Here is a 13,408-nt window from a genome sequence, read left to right as displayed (position 1 = left end):
TCTGTTTTGCAGTTTTGTGCATGCTTGCCTTTCTTTATCTGAGCAGATGAGAAATCATGTACCTACTAGGCACTGTGCATAGTGTCTGCTAAGCTAGAAATTTAACTTCCACAGCAAAACAGGGAGAATGTGCACTGTGAGATGCAGGGGAAAAATCTTCATGTGTAGTCTGGTTTTAATGTTCTTTTTTATTTTTCTCATATGCTTATGCCTTGAGCTTCTTAAAAATGCATGCTAGGAATGTTGAAATCAGACAAAGAAAAAGCATTCCTGTCCAGCACAGTATAACACAGTGTGACACACAGTGTTCAGAGACCTCTTGAGAAAAGTCTGCAGAAGCTGTTCCCGTGTTTGTGGTGATGCTCATGCACGTGTCAAGCTTGTGCACATAGAGCAGCTTGGACAGGCTGAGTTGTCCATCAGTGTCACTTACAGCTGGAGCATTAGGTTTTGGAAGTCCTGAGCTTTCTGATGTGTTTTATACCTGTACCTCCCTGCAAATTTTCCCCTTAACTTGATTTCTTTCCTGTGCATATCATTAGTTCCAGTTTCTAGAAACATCCAAATTGTGTCCATCACTATCTGATGACTCTTTTTTGATTATTTTAGGATAGGTAAATTAAAGGACTAGAATGAAATAGGATTGTAAAATTCCCAATATTCAAAATATAAACCATGTAGGCAGTTATTAAAGTTTGGTAATTAGCCTTTTTATGGGAAGGAATAGAGTTATTAGTTCTGGGAGTGTAATTCTGAATTAAATATGCAGAAAGAATCAGAACACTATGTTTCTTTAACTTGGTGGTACAGTTTCTTTTAAAGAGTAGTTGAACTAATTTTAATGTAGTTATATTAAGTTAAATTCATTTTTTCCACCAAAATGTTTTCTGTATTAAGAACCAAATATTTGGTTTCATGGAGACCTCATAGCAGCCCTCCAGTATCTTACAAGGAAGCTGGAGAAGGGCACTTCATCAGGAACTTTAGTGATAAGAAAGAGTCATGGATTCAAACTGAACAAAGGGAAATTCATGTTAAATTTATGGAAGAAATTCTTTACTGTGAAGGTGGTGAGGCACTGGAACAGGTTTCCCAGAGAAGCTGTGGATGCCTCATCCCTGGAGGTGTTCAAGGCCAGGTTAAATGGAGGAGCTCTGAGCAACCTGGACTAGTTGAAGGTGTCCCTGCCCATGGCAGAGAGTTGGAATGAGATGAAAGTACCTTCCAACCCAAACCATTCTATGATTCCATGATTTTTCATCCTTCTAAATGGTCAGCATTTGACCTCCGTTCTTTAGTAGATAGCCTCTGATTAAACTAGGACTAATAAAGCCATAAGATACTGCCAGCTGTGAGTGCAGGAAATTAATTTCCTTTATAAATTCTCACAAAAATGTGAAATAGACTCAACCAAAAGAGCCTGTCTTCTAGCATCTTGTATTATTATCAACACTTGAGGAGAAAACTATTCTAAGGTGAGCAGAAAAGTCAAACTCTACCATATAACAGAGGAAAGCATATGTGGATAAAAAATGAGTGGAAAAAAATTTTATCAGTAAATATCATTGGAAAAACATGGGATGCCCAATATATTGCTAAAATTACAATATTAGTTTTTAATTCTCTGACCTCCCCTGAGAAAGCCACTTACCTGATTGATCCTTCTTGAGGTGTTGTTTTTCATATCAGAGGTATATCTGACAAATATCACTTGTTTAGAAAACCAAGTTGAAAATGCTTTATTAAAGTGCTATTTATTTCTGTCAATATTAAAAAAATTGTTTTATTATAGTTGTTCATAATTTTATATTCGTCTTTCTTAGGAAAATAGGCTTTGTATCTTAAGAAATATTGGTCTATTACATGTGCTCCCTCAGAATAAATTTGAATATAACTCTTTGGCATTGAATTTATCCATGACAAGTTTCTTTCATATAAATTGCCTGACTTGACTCTGTGTTATAACCATGTTGTCATTACTCTGTATCTCCATTCTTGAAGATTCTATCATCCATATGAAAATTTTGATATGAGTTCTTTAAAGATTATACTGCGAAAGAGATTAAAATAAAAAGTTGCAACTTTTTAAAGAACACTATTGCTTTAGGCATTATAAAGACTTTGCTTTTCTTATTCACTTAAAAATCTTGATCTCTTAACAATCAAGTTAAGTCTGTATGTCTAATATCACTGTGCTGTAAAAATGAAAACAAAAAGTGAAATTCTCTTTTGCTGGATACAATGCATACTGAGAATGCCAAAAATTGGGGATTGCAGTTGGCTTTAGTTTCTTCTTACACATGGAAGTAATAAGACTTCAATAAAATATGCCCAGTTGGATTAGATAGTTCGTTTCCATATTGTTATTCCATCCTTGCTGTGAGGTCTCATCACAGAAATAAGGTGAATAGAAGTATATAGGCTATTTTAAAAGTTAGTGGTCACATACACTTCATGTGATATACAGTTCAAGGAAAAGAGATCAAATGGTAATGATGGCTTTCAGTCATGAACTATAGGAAAAAAATACATTGAATATTTTCCTTTTTGCATATGAGAGATTTAAAACAGCATTTGGAGAGCATGTTAAATCAGGTTTGTTGTGTGTCGAGTACAGAATATTTTAAAGGGTCATGTTACTGCACTAAGTGGTCATTTACTCTGCTCAGACATAAAACTAAAACCAAGAAAAGATGGTGTACTTAAAACTCTACATGACACAACTGTGCCCTTTGCTCCAGTATTTCATATGTGCTCTCAATGGGTATTCTGAAGTGAGCAACAGATACCAGGACAAATTCAATACAGGTACAGTTAAAAGTTCAAATAGCTTATATTCTGTATAAAAGCTTGCATAACTGTTGTGTTCAGCAGAGGAAGGGTTAAACTTGCATAAAGCACTGTTTGAGAAGCATTGGGAGAGGAGCCCACTGAGATGTCACTTCCAAAATAACGAAGAATTGTTTGTGGAAATCATCAGTATATTAATCATTTGTAATACACAGAAACATAAATCCAGTAACTGTGTCCTGTTTAAAACCAAAAATGAAAAAAAAAGGAAAGAGAACCAGGCGGGATGGAGACAGCTAGCACAAAGAGTAAGAGACTGGACTGTTTCACAGGGTTGCTGCCTGCCAGCACTGGGAACTTGGTATGGGATGCAGGAGGAAGCATTTTGGAATCATACAAGCCTTGTGGGATGTTTAGAGAAGGAATCGAAACTGGAGCGATGTGGGAGCCACGGTAGTTTGGAGAAACACAGATATGGGAAAACAGAGAGAGAAAGGGATAAAGAGGAAGCTTGTATTGTGGCTTCAATAATATGGTGGTTGCTATTTTTTGATAAGGCTGAAATAAATTCAGGGAAGTAGCATATACCCTCTAGCATTGATCCTGCAAATACAGGAAATATACGTCTTAGGAAGATCTTGGTGGTTTTCTACCCATTCTCTGCAAGTAATGGCTAAAATTATTAAAAATAGAAAATTCCTCTAATAATTTTTAATGTTTTCATTTAAGGAACTTAAATTTTCATTTAGGAATTTTGATTTTTGTTTACATTGATGCCATTATAGCTGGCTACACCATGAAAATATATGCTGTTATTAAAATAAATGTGTATGAGTAAAGAAATTTGTTAGCTAACCTGGTAAAAGCCATTGCTGTCTGTAAAGTAACAAGGTAGCACATTGTTTTTTTTGTAGATGGTTGCACAGATGCATCATTCTTGCAGGAACAGAGCAATTCTGATTTAATTGCGGTTCCTGTATTTTGCACAGCTTCTTTTCTCACTGCCTGGTGAGTACTTTGTCCTTGGGCATCTGCCTGCACAGGGGATGTTGGGTCAGCTACCAAAGAAATGTTCAGGTGAGCACAGCTCAGTCCTCAGGAGCCCTTCCAGAGGACGTGGCATGTTTCTCAGAATTACACAGAAGTATCAGTCTTCCAGAGGACTGGTATCAGTCAGAGGATAGGACTCAGAAAACTCAGTGAAATAACCTGTTTCTGAGAGTTGAGTTACATGATCTTACTTTTTCAAATCTTGCATTCTGTATCTATAAATTTGATATAACAGTATTTGACTGTTTGATCAGTGATGCTTTAGATTTCTTTCTCCTGCAGCAAAATAAGTCCTAATCTCCAGTAAGTGGTGTAATTTTCTGCTAGAGTGTGGCATTAGGGGAAACTATTAGATGAGCTGGTTTTGTGAGAAGCATTCAGGAAAAGGAAAAGTGGGTGTATTGTGAAATACCTTTTTAAGACATCAGAGTTCCACAGCATTTTTATCCTAAAGCAGGTGGCCATAGGAAAAAAATGTGCCCAAAAAAGTAAAAGAACGAGAAAAAGAAATGTAATGACTTCAGCAGTACGAACATTTGAAATAAAATGACCTGATACTGACTGATATTGAACAGGAACTGTGGAGAGTAACTATTACATTACTCTATTTTACAGAGTCTTAATGAAAAATTTCACCTTTCCAACAAAATGCTTTCAGAATATTGGTCCCAAATACTTCTTCATACCATTGCATTATCTGTCTTTAGAATTTGGGATGTTGAGATTTCCAAATAGTTCCATTGTTTCAGTTTTCCATGAGTAGAAGTTAAGGTGGGGTTTCCCAAGGAAGTCCTCGGTGGGTCTCTGTGGTGCTTTGAGGAAGTGAATATAGTGACTATAGTGCAGTACTTAAAAATATCCATGGGACCAGGTTTGAGTTTCAGATGATGCACCTGTGTTTGTACTTAGTGCCAAAGGAACTAATGAATAACTTTGTCTCTGGGATTGATTTTTAAGTTACGGTGAATAGCATCAGATTTTGTGCTGGTGACACTTGAAGTCTTATTTTAATGAACAGGCTGTAAACTGGTATTAAAGTCTGACTTTATTGAAAGCAGTGATTCTGGTGTAATTGTTTTTCATTTATAGGTAAATGTTTTCATTCTCACAAGGTGTATTGAAGCAAATTGCCTTTTGAACTGACCTTTGAGACATAATGGAATGTGTGTGTGTTAAGAAGCTGGAGGAGCTTGAGGTACAAATTGTTAGAACTACATAATTATGGAAATGAAGGAAATTTTAATTGTTCTCTATTCAGCTGGAGAAATAATAAAAGGAATCAAATATATTTCCCCAAGTTGATTAGAAAAAATAATTGAGGCCAGCCTGGGCAGCTTTTCATAGGACACAGACTTTTTTCACTGAGTACCATTTAATGGGATGGCTAAAGAAAGAGGCTCTGGACTAAATGTAACATAAATATCCAAGGAAAAGGCTCATTAAAACATACAGGTACAGCAGTATGGTAGTTCAGCTGAATTAAGAAAATTATTAAGAAAATTAGGAAAATTATTACATCTGAATTGATGTTTTTTAACTTCCTTTGATGCAATTACAGTACAGTAAATCACAATTACAATAGGCAGCAAAATTGGAAGAGATGAAATATTGACACAATGTGGTGCTTCATTTGTTATCCTGTTTAACTTTCACTATCACTCTTTGGCATATCTAGCAGCAATCACAAACTACAATATAAAAGTCTGGTTTTATAGATCACACCATCAGTTTCTGTCAGTAGGAGTGTGATCTAGAAAATATTAGTATAGAATATACAGAAAAGCTAGAATACAGGCAAGTAAATTCAAGGTGGTCATAAATTGTTTAGCAATACAAAAGAGAACAGGGATTTGAAGGAAAATAAAATCAAAGTATACAGAAATAAGCCATAATGATGAAAACCAATAAGATTATTTCTTAAGTGAGGGATTGGGAACAGTAAGGGAAATACCAGCATAAAGTTGCCATTCAGTGACTGGATACAAAGGTACATGAAAATGTTGCCTGTGTTTATTACATGTGACTCTAAACAGTTCAGCAAACTCCCAGTTTATGATGCAGGATGAACTTGAAGCAATTTTTGCTATGCAAGTCTGGAGTCTTGCATAGCATTGAATGTCAGGATATTTTGTTACACAATGTAGAAAATAAAGGTGAATAGACAATACGTTACAAACCCAGGGTTTCTCAAAGGAAATGAAGCTTTGTTATTCATCTATTAAAAAAAAAGGTTTATGCATTATGAAAAATATTTGAAAAGAAAGATTCAACAGTGGTTCTGAAAAGTTCGGTAAAATTGATATTTAAAAAATCCTCTTTCAGATTAGGAATTTGATGTATGAATTTAGTGTGAATAGTTTATATTAATTATCAAGCTAAGAGTTATTTTTTTATTTTAAAAGAGCTTTCCAAAGAGCTTGGAAATAGTAGTAAACATTTAGGATTTTTTTTGTTTGTTTTCTTTTGTAAATGGGAAAGAAGAAATTCTGTGCCTTGTACTCCACTGTGTGCCCTATGGAGGAGCATTGCCCCTCACTGCTATAGTGCCTGCACAGTCCTGGGCTTGTGAGCCCAACTGTTGGGATTTGGTGGTTATGTTTGTCAGGCAGAGATGGCATTTTCCTGAACCTGTATCACATTTAAAAGAGAACCAAAATCTAACAAGCAATGCCTGTTCACAGGGTGGTGCCTGGGAGTTTCTTCACACTAAATCTACGAGGCCAAAACTGTTTTGGATATTGCATAAAAGTCTTTTATTCTAGTTTGTCTCACTGCATGGAAGTATCTTAATTTTCATTTGTCTTACATTCTGATACCTATACACTTACAGATGTCTTGGTTAATAACTAGGAAATGCAGTAGAGGATGTGAGAAATTCAGTACAGGATGAAATGAACTTCTAGGATGTTTTGTTTGATGTTATCATGTGATAAAGTCCAATTTACACATACTTATTTAATTTTAGTGAACATAAGGAAGAACAAATTCTTCTACAATGAAAACAGCAAATGATTGTAATAGTGGCATATGTTATAGTTCAGCTACAAGGGACTGTTGTGTTCTCTCTAGGCTGGAATAAATTCAATACTGAGCAGAGAAGAGTGATTTAATGAATTCAATGTAGCCAAATATTGAACAGAACACAGTATTCTGTACTGTGCAAACCTCCCAAATACATTTCTTAAAACAAGCTCTCATCCCCCAAATCCTAAAACAAGATTCAACCTTGGGAAATGAAGTGCTCAAAAATGGTGGTGGATTTTCATAAAATCAGCCCCAGAATACCTTCTCTAAAGATGTAAGCATTAAGTGTTTACATGTCCAATTAGTCCAGTCTCTAGACATAACAAATATCAAAATGTCTTATTCATCTGCAGCTTAGCTTGAAGTGTTTTCAGCTCTGTGAAGCACTTCATGATGCAGTCCCCACAAGAGTGGGCACGTGGGCTAAGAGCAGTGCCAGCCACGAGGTTGCCTGTGCACACTCACTCCTGGCTTTGGGCACGCTGTCATTCCATGGGTGAGAGAGGACATGAACCGATGCCTTGCCTTCAGGTGCTGTTTCAGTCAGCCACCTGTGGCATGTTCTTCTGGCAGCAAATGATTAAACTGTGTTTGAATCCCACTGGCACTGATTTGGACATGGATTTCTACACTATGTGACTGTGCCCCATCTACTTGGCTTTGGGTCTGTTCTGTCTAAAAAATATGGGTTGGGGTAAGCTTTTCCCGTGTGCTATGGGGCTAAAGCTGTTTGTTTACATGAAAAACGAGACAGAAGCTTGGCAGTTTCCATAGGCACTGAAAGGAGAGGAGAACAATAAGGTCTGCCTCGCTAAAAGTCTTCTGTAAGTGAGAGAACATGTCCAGCAGTAAGGTTTTGAGGGACTGTTCCCACTGTATGTGGATAAATGCCTGCTCTTTTGGAGTGTGCTGCACATGCCAGCTTTGCTGCTGCAGGACCAGAGTTCACAGATGGAAAGGATGGGTTGGAGGGGAGGGGTGTGTGCCCATGAACACCTCACCATGGATGGTGGAACAGGGAAAGCTCAAGCCAGTGATCAGCTTGTGACTGCCTGCATCTCCAGGCTGCCATTTATGGTAGGCAAAGCCCTGCAAGATGGGCACTTTTAACAAAAGCATTCAACTGAGAAAAGAGCATTTTTAAAACTGAGGGTTACCTTGAATGCTTTCTGTGGAGTAACTTATTTTCAAGTAATGTATTAAGCAACAGCTTTTGGGATTGAAACAAAATAACCCTTTCCTGTCCCACTTTCAGCTGCATTGTGTGTTAGCAGAGGGCAGCATTTCTTCCAGCTGCATCAAACCCTGTTTGTCTTCTGTCAGAACTGGTTTTCCTTGTATTGGTGGGGTACAGAAGTGTGCAGCCAAGTGCTTTAATTTTTAAATGCAAATTCCTGAAGAGGAACGAGTTTATCCCTGGGCAATACAAAGTGGTAAAGTGGAAGCATATGCTGAAAGTCATTGTGATTCAGTGAAATCAAAAGTTTTAACTACTGAACAATTCAGTGTTTGATTCACCCTAATAACTCAAGTGTAGAGTATAAAGTGTGCTCTTGGTGTATCCAATGAGGACATTTTTTCCATGTTCTAATATTTAATTTGGCATGCAAATGTTCATATGCCTGAGGCTGAGCTCCAGCATCATTGTCCTGCTGATACACCCATGTTCATTCAATGTGATTTATAACTTCAAACAATGTGTTTAGTCTTCCATATGCTAATTCTGAAAAAGACCAAAAACATGGGCACTGAGGCAGAATTAAAATTTTCTCTTTTCTGTACACTGTCCTCCCTTTGCATTTTCATCTTTCTAGCTATCAGGAATTCTTCTAATGGAAGGAACATTTTTTTACTTACTTTAAGGTAGAGTTTACATTTACAGTTTTAATGCAAACTCTTTTGATTAGAATCATGTTGTGATTCTAGCGTTTACATTTCTGGTAGCTCATGGAGCTGATAGAAATGAAATGGTTTTAATTGTGAGGAGGGCAAAAAAACAGTCTCTGAACTGCTCATCTTATGTTTTTTGCTCTGTGATCCAGTGATATTTTTCCTCTTTTTTTTCCCTCTAATACCATATTGTAGTTCAGTCATGTCAGCATTTCTAGCTGATATGTAAATACAGCTAATGATGATCTAGGAGAACATCAGAACTATGAACTTCCCTCTAGCAATTTTGGGTCCCTGATAAGCCTATTACTCAGCAGGCCTTTATATTACACTCTGTCAAATCACTGACTCATTGCTTAATGAAAATTAATATAAATAAATTTTTTTGAAATTTTGACTCTAGTCTGATAACAGATGATCTGTGACAGGGCTCTAGAATAAGGCAACTCTGAAGAGCACCTACTAATTCAAGGATATTCAACTTCTCTCCTGTCTGAAAGCTGAACAATACCATGTGTAACTTGCTTTATTGTCTTTGGCATTATCTTTAATTCCCAGTAAATTATGAGTTGCCTTAGAACTACTAGTAAGAGCTTTGAACAGCAGTTTATGATAGGGAGCCCAGGAGTCCCCTGTAAAAGTGTAATAATGACCTTTCTTTCAATTTTCAGTGCCCTGGAGCTGTAAAAAACTACTTGGGTGGTGAAAGTCACTCAACCTTTGGCATAATTTCTCCAAATGCCTCAGTGGGATGCTAGAATCCTTTACTAGCCACAGGTACAACAACTTAAAACATACTAAGGCACCCTGGCAAGCCAGGATAAAGAAAAATGTGGAGGTTTTTAATTGCACTGCATGTCAGGTTTACCTCCTTGGACTATACAATCACTACCTTGTCTTGCTTACTGAAAAAATTGTTAGTGTGTTGGTTTGGGGTTGTAAAGTGCTGATTCATGCAAGTATATTCTGTTTTTTTCCTGGTCTTTCATATTTTGATATGGCTGTTGGAAATAATCTGGCTAGACTATTAGTTTAGAGCAGCAGACATAGTTCAGAGTAGCATGATTAGAGAAGAGTGGCCTGTAGCATATAAAAATCTATGCAGAATAGGGGAAAATTATAGAGCAACACAGAAAAATCTATCCTTCTATGTTAATGGCTCAGTGAAGTTTTAAAAATAAAAAGAAATATGTAAGGAATTTTGCCTTTTTAATTTTCTTGCAGGTTTAATTTAATAATTACATAAAGGCCTGTAAAACAGCATGTGTGTGTTTATTGATGTTTTATGTATGTTCATAAGATCAAATTATTTCAGTTCTGTGATGAATGTATTTGTAGGAGGAGATGTAAAAAGAGCCTCTTGAGCTCTTCTGAGCTTCTGTGCTCTTCCAGAGTACTGTGAATTTTATACTGTTGCTGTTGGCTACATTAAGATTTTTAATATAGAAGAGAAAATAGAGGGTACAGTTTTGCTACCTCACAAAACTAGTCTAGGATCTTCTGCTGCTTCCTTGTGAGGGGAACTGCCTGATCTCCCTGGGGCAGGCACAGCTTCTCAGTGCCCCAGATGTCAAACCTGGCTTAAAGCCTCAAATCTGGATCTGCAGATTAGTAGGATAAGTTATGACATTGCCAAGTTTCCGTGTTATAGGTAGGCACAGAGGAAGAAATTTTCAAATAGTCTTATTTGTCCAACAGGCAAATGGATACATGTTCATTGCAATCATGCAGGGATCTAGCAGTTACAGTGAGGCAATTGAAAAGCTACAAAAGTGATTAAAGCCAGGTAAAAATGCCTGAATAGCAGATGTAAGCCTGGAGCTAATTTCCAATGACAAAGACAGTTACAGTCAGTTACATGAGAAAAATAACCACACTGGGAGAGAACCTCATGTGTCCCTCTCTTCCGATGATCTTACCTGTGACAAGATCTGTGCTAGAGAAAGCTCTATTCTGTAATGTAACACCAGCAAAAGAGAATGAGCTAAGGTACTCCTAGTGGTGCATGTAATTCATATGCTGTGTATCAGCAGTGCCTGTGATGCTTTTTGGAGTTGTGCTGTTTGCTACCACAGTGGGATTTTGAAAGGCAGCATTATTGAAAGAGCTGTAGCAGTACTGGCATCTGTCTGCATCCTGTTGGAAATATTTGTTACTCTAACCACACTTAAGAGTGATCATGGTGAGCAAGAGACAAAGTTCTAGGCACACACAGCACAATTCCTTCTATAATGACACTTATCTCACAAGCAGAAAAGGCTGGTGAAGGTTTAATGCTCGTTGTGACTGAGGGAGGGAGGGCTGCTTCCTCTCTGCCAAACACTGAAGGAATAATTTTATAAAATAACATTCAAAACTGAAAAAGTTTCTCTATGAAGAGCCAAATCCATCTTTTATTAATCTACATATAGAAGTTTCTGAAGTTTCTGGAAAAGCTGATCTGTGTAGCTGTAGCTGGAATTGTTCCTCAGATACATTTGTTTGGAAATAATATTTTGTTCCCTGTCATCACTGAAGAAGTGCCTTTTATCCTTGTTCCAGCAAGTGGCATGCTCATCACCCAGCTGTGTTTTGCTGAAGCACTAAGCATGCACAAATGACTAACAGTAACTTGGGTGTCTAAGGCGTGCAAATGTCTTCTTGAATAGATGTTTGAAGTGGGCACAGAAGTGTTTCACTTTTTCCCTATATCTAGTGAAAACTTGCTGTTTCTCCTGTACATTTTAAAGAAACTGATGTCCTACATTTGGAGTAATGCAGTTTAATGTGACTTTTTACTCAAAGCAACATTAAAAAAAGACTTGACTCTTCTCCCAGGGGGTGGTAGGCAACACAAGCTGCACAGATTTCAGTCATTATGTGGATACCATATCTTCTCAATCCCCACGTGTCTCTGGCATTATCAACTCGGCTCTGAGTTGCCCACAGTGCAAATGTAGGCCCTGGTGATGAAGTCTGTGGAATTGAGAGTTCATTCTGAACACCTCTGTTTTAGTACTCCATTTTTAGTATTCTTTTACATATCAGTGCATGGAGAGGATGGTTTGCCCTAAGAATCACCTGTTTTCTTCTTTAACTGGTTGCACATGTGTACAATTGGAAAGCTCTAGTTCTTTAAAGCAAAGACTCTAGTGCTTTGCTTTTTTGTACCTTCTTTTGTTCAGCCAATAAATTTAGGTTTGCTGTGCATTGATGAATAATCTTGAAATAAATAAACAGCTAAAAAGTGCCAAGAAATAATATGCCAAGACTGTGTTCTAATATTGCAGTATTAGGAATAATATTGGTAGATGTATAAGAATCATATATCACTGTGTATTCTAGAGAGGAAACATTTCATGGTTTTGCTCTAATTTTGTTGATTTCATCAACATTGTATCAGGATCCTCTACAGCTTTGTACTTTATATTGCATAAATATCCAGTACTTACTGTATACTGGGAGACCTAAATGAAGCTGTATAGCATCCAACTGTAAGAGTAAACTTGTAGCTTGGGCACACTTCTTTTAAGCCCTATTAGTCAAAATGAAATATATTTTTTGAGAGAACTCTGTTCCTCAACACAGCAATTCAGTTCAAAATTGCACCCATGCCACATGAAATGGTAAAAGCAGCAGTAAAGAAGGAATCTTCATTATCCGGTGTGTCTTGCCTTGCTGGAAGTTTTAAAAGGCAATGAAGTGCATTTATGGGCATCACACAACCATCTGAAAAATATGCCACAATTATGGTGGTTCTGTCACTGACAATCAGAAAAGGAAATTCTATTATTTTAGCCTTTGTTTTTAAAAGCCCTTTGTGAGACTCCGCAGTCTTCTGTTTTCCAGTCCTTCTCATATAAGTTTTCTTTTTAAAGGTGTCCTTTTTTTTTCCTTTATAAGATACCTGTAGTTAGACTAAAAAGTCTGTATTTGGTTACCTAAATATATGGCCTGACTTAAAAAAAAAAAAAATAATCAACCCACATCTGTCTTGAAGCTTACTGAAACAGTCCTGCTTGCTTCTTTTTCTTAGTGATTCTCATTCAAGAAACTGAGTGAAAAAAGGTTAATCTAATCTACTCTAAAGTAATCTAATCTCCTAGTTATTCCTTTTAAAGTTGATAGTCCATAGATCATCTGCAGAAGAAATGAGAGAAAAATGTCATAATCACAGAGATACTTTTTCAAAAGAAAGTACTGAAAGAAAAAGGAAAGGTCTTTATCTAAGTTTTCTGTTTGAAAGTAATTGAACCACTGAGATGAACACGTCATTAGTTAACTTTGGCATAGCTAGCATTTCAAAACTTCTTTATACAGAAGCTTTTCTACCTTTTGAGAGAGATATGATTTTTACACAGCAATTTTGCACTCATGATTGTGTGACTGAGAAGGTGTTGGGTTTTCTGTCCATATCTGACTATTTTTTCACTGGTTTCAGAACTTCTTTAAATTTAGAGTGCTTTGGAAATAAGAAGATGTGAAGTTGTGTGGTTTGAAAGGTTCTCTTAAAATGGATTGTAGATTTGGGAGTATCTTATTTCCTGAGGCAGCAGCACTTTTGTGTTTAACAGTGATGTGTTTCATGGTTTGCAAATTTAGCTGATGAAATTTGCCTCCCCGTGGACAGAGACTGACACTTGGCTTGCACATGTATTATGCCAATAGATACAGA

The 13,408-nt window shown here is 36.8% G+C and overlaps 1 protein-coding gene across 2 annotated transcripts in view; it reads left to right on the top strand.

Moving 5' to 3' along the window:
* The window catches only part of BCKDHB (branched chain keto acid dehydrogenase E1 subunit beta), a 110,948-nt gene that overhangs the window by 64,123 nt on the left and 33,417 nt on the right, over positions 1 to 13,408 (top strand). The gene's annotated exons all lie outside the window — the stretch shown is intronic.

Source organism: Agelaius tricolor, unplaced genomic scaffold (genome assembly GCF_023055355.1).
Source record: "Agelaius tricolor isolate 1412-34295 unplaced genomic scaffold, bAgeTri1.0.p SCAF_1, whole genome shotgun sequence".
Taxonomy (NCBI): domain Eukaryota; kingdom Metazoa; phylum Chordata; class Aves; order Passeriformes; family Icteridae; genus Agelaius; species Agelaius tricolor.
The sequence above is the reverse complement of the archived record's forward strand: the minus strand, read 5'-3'. Positions and strand labels throughout refer to the sequence as shown.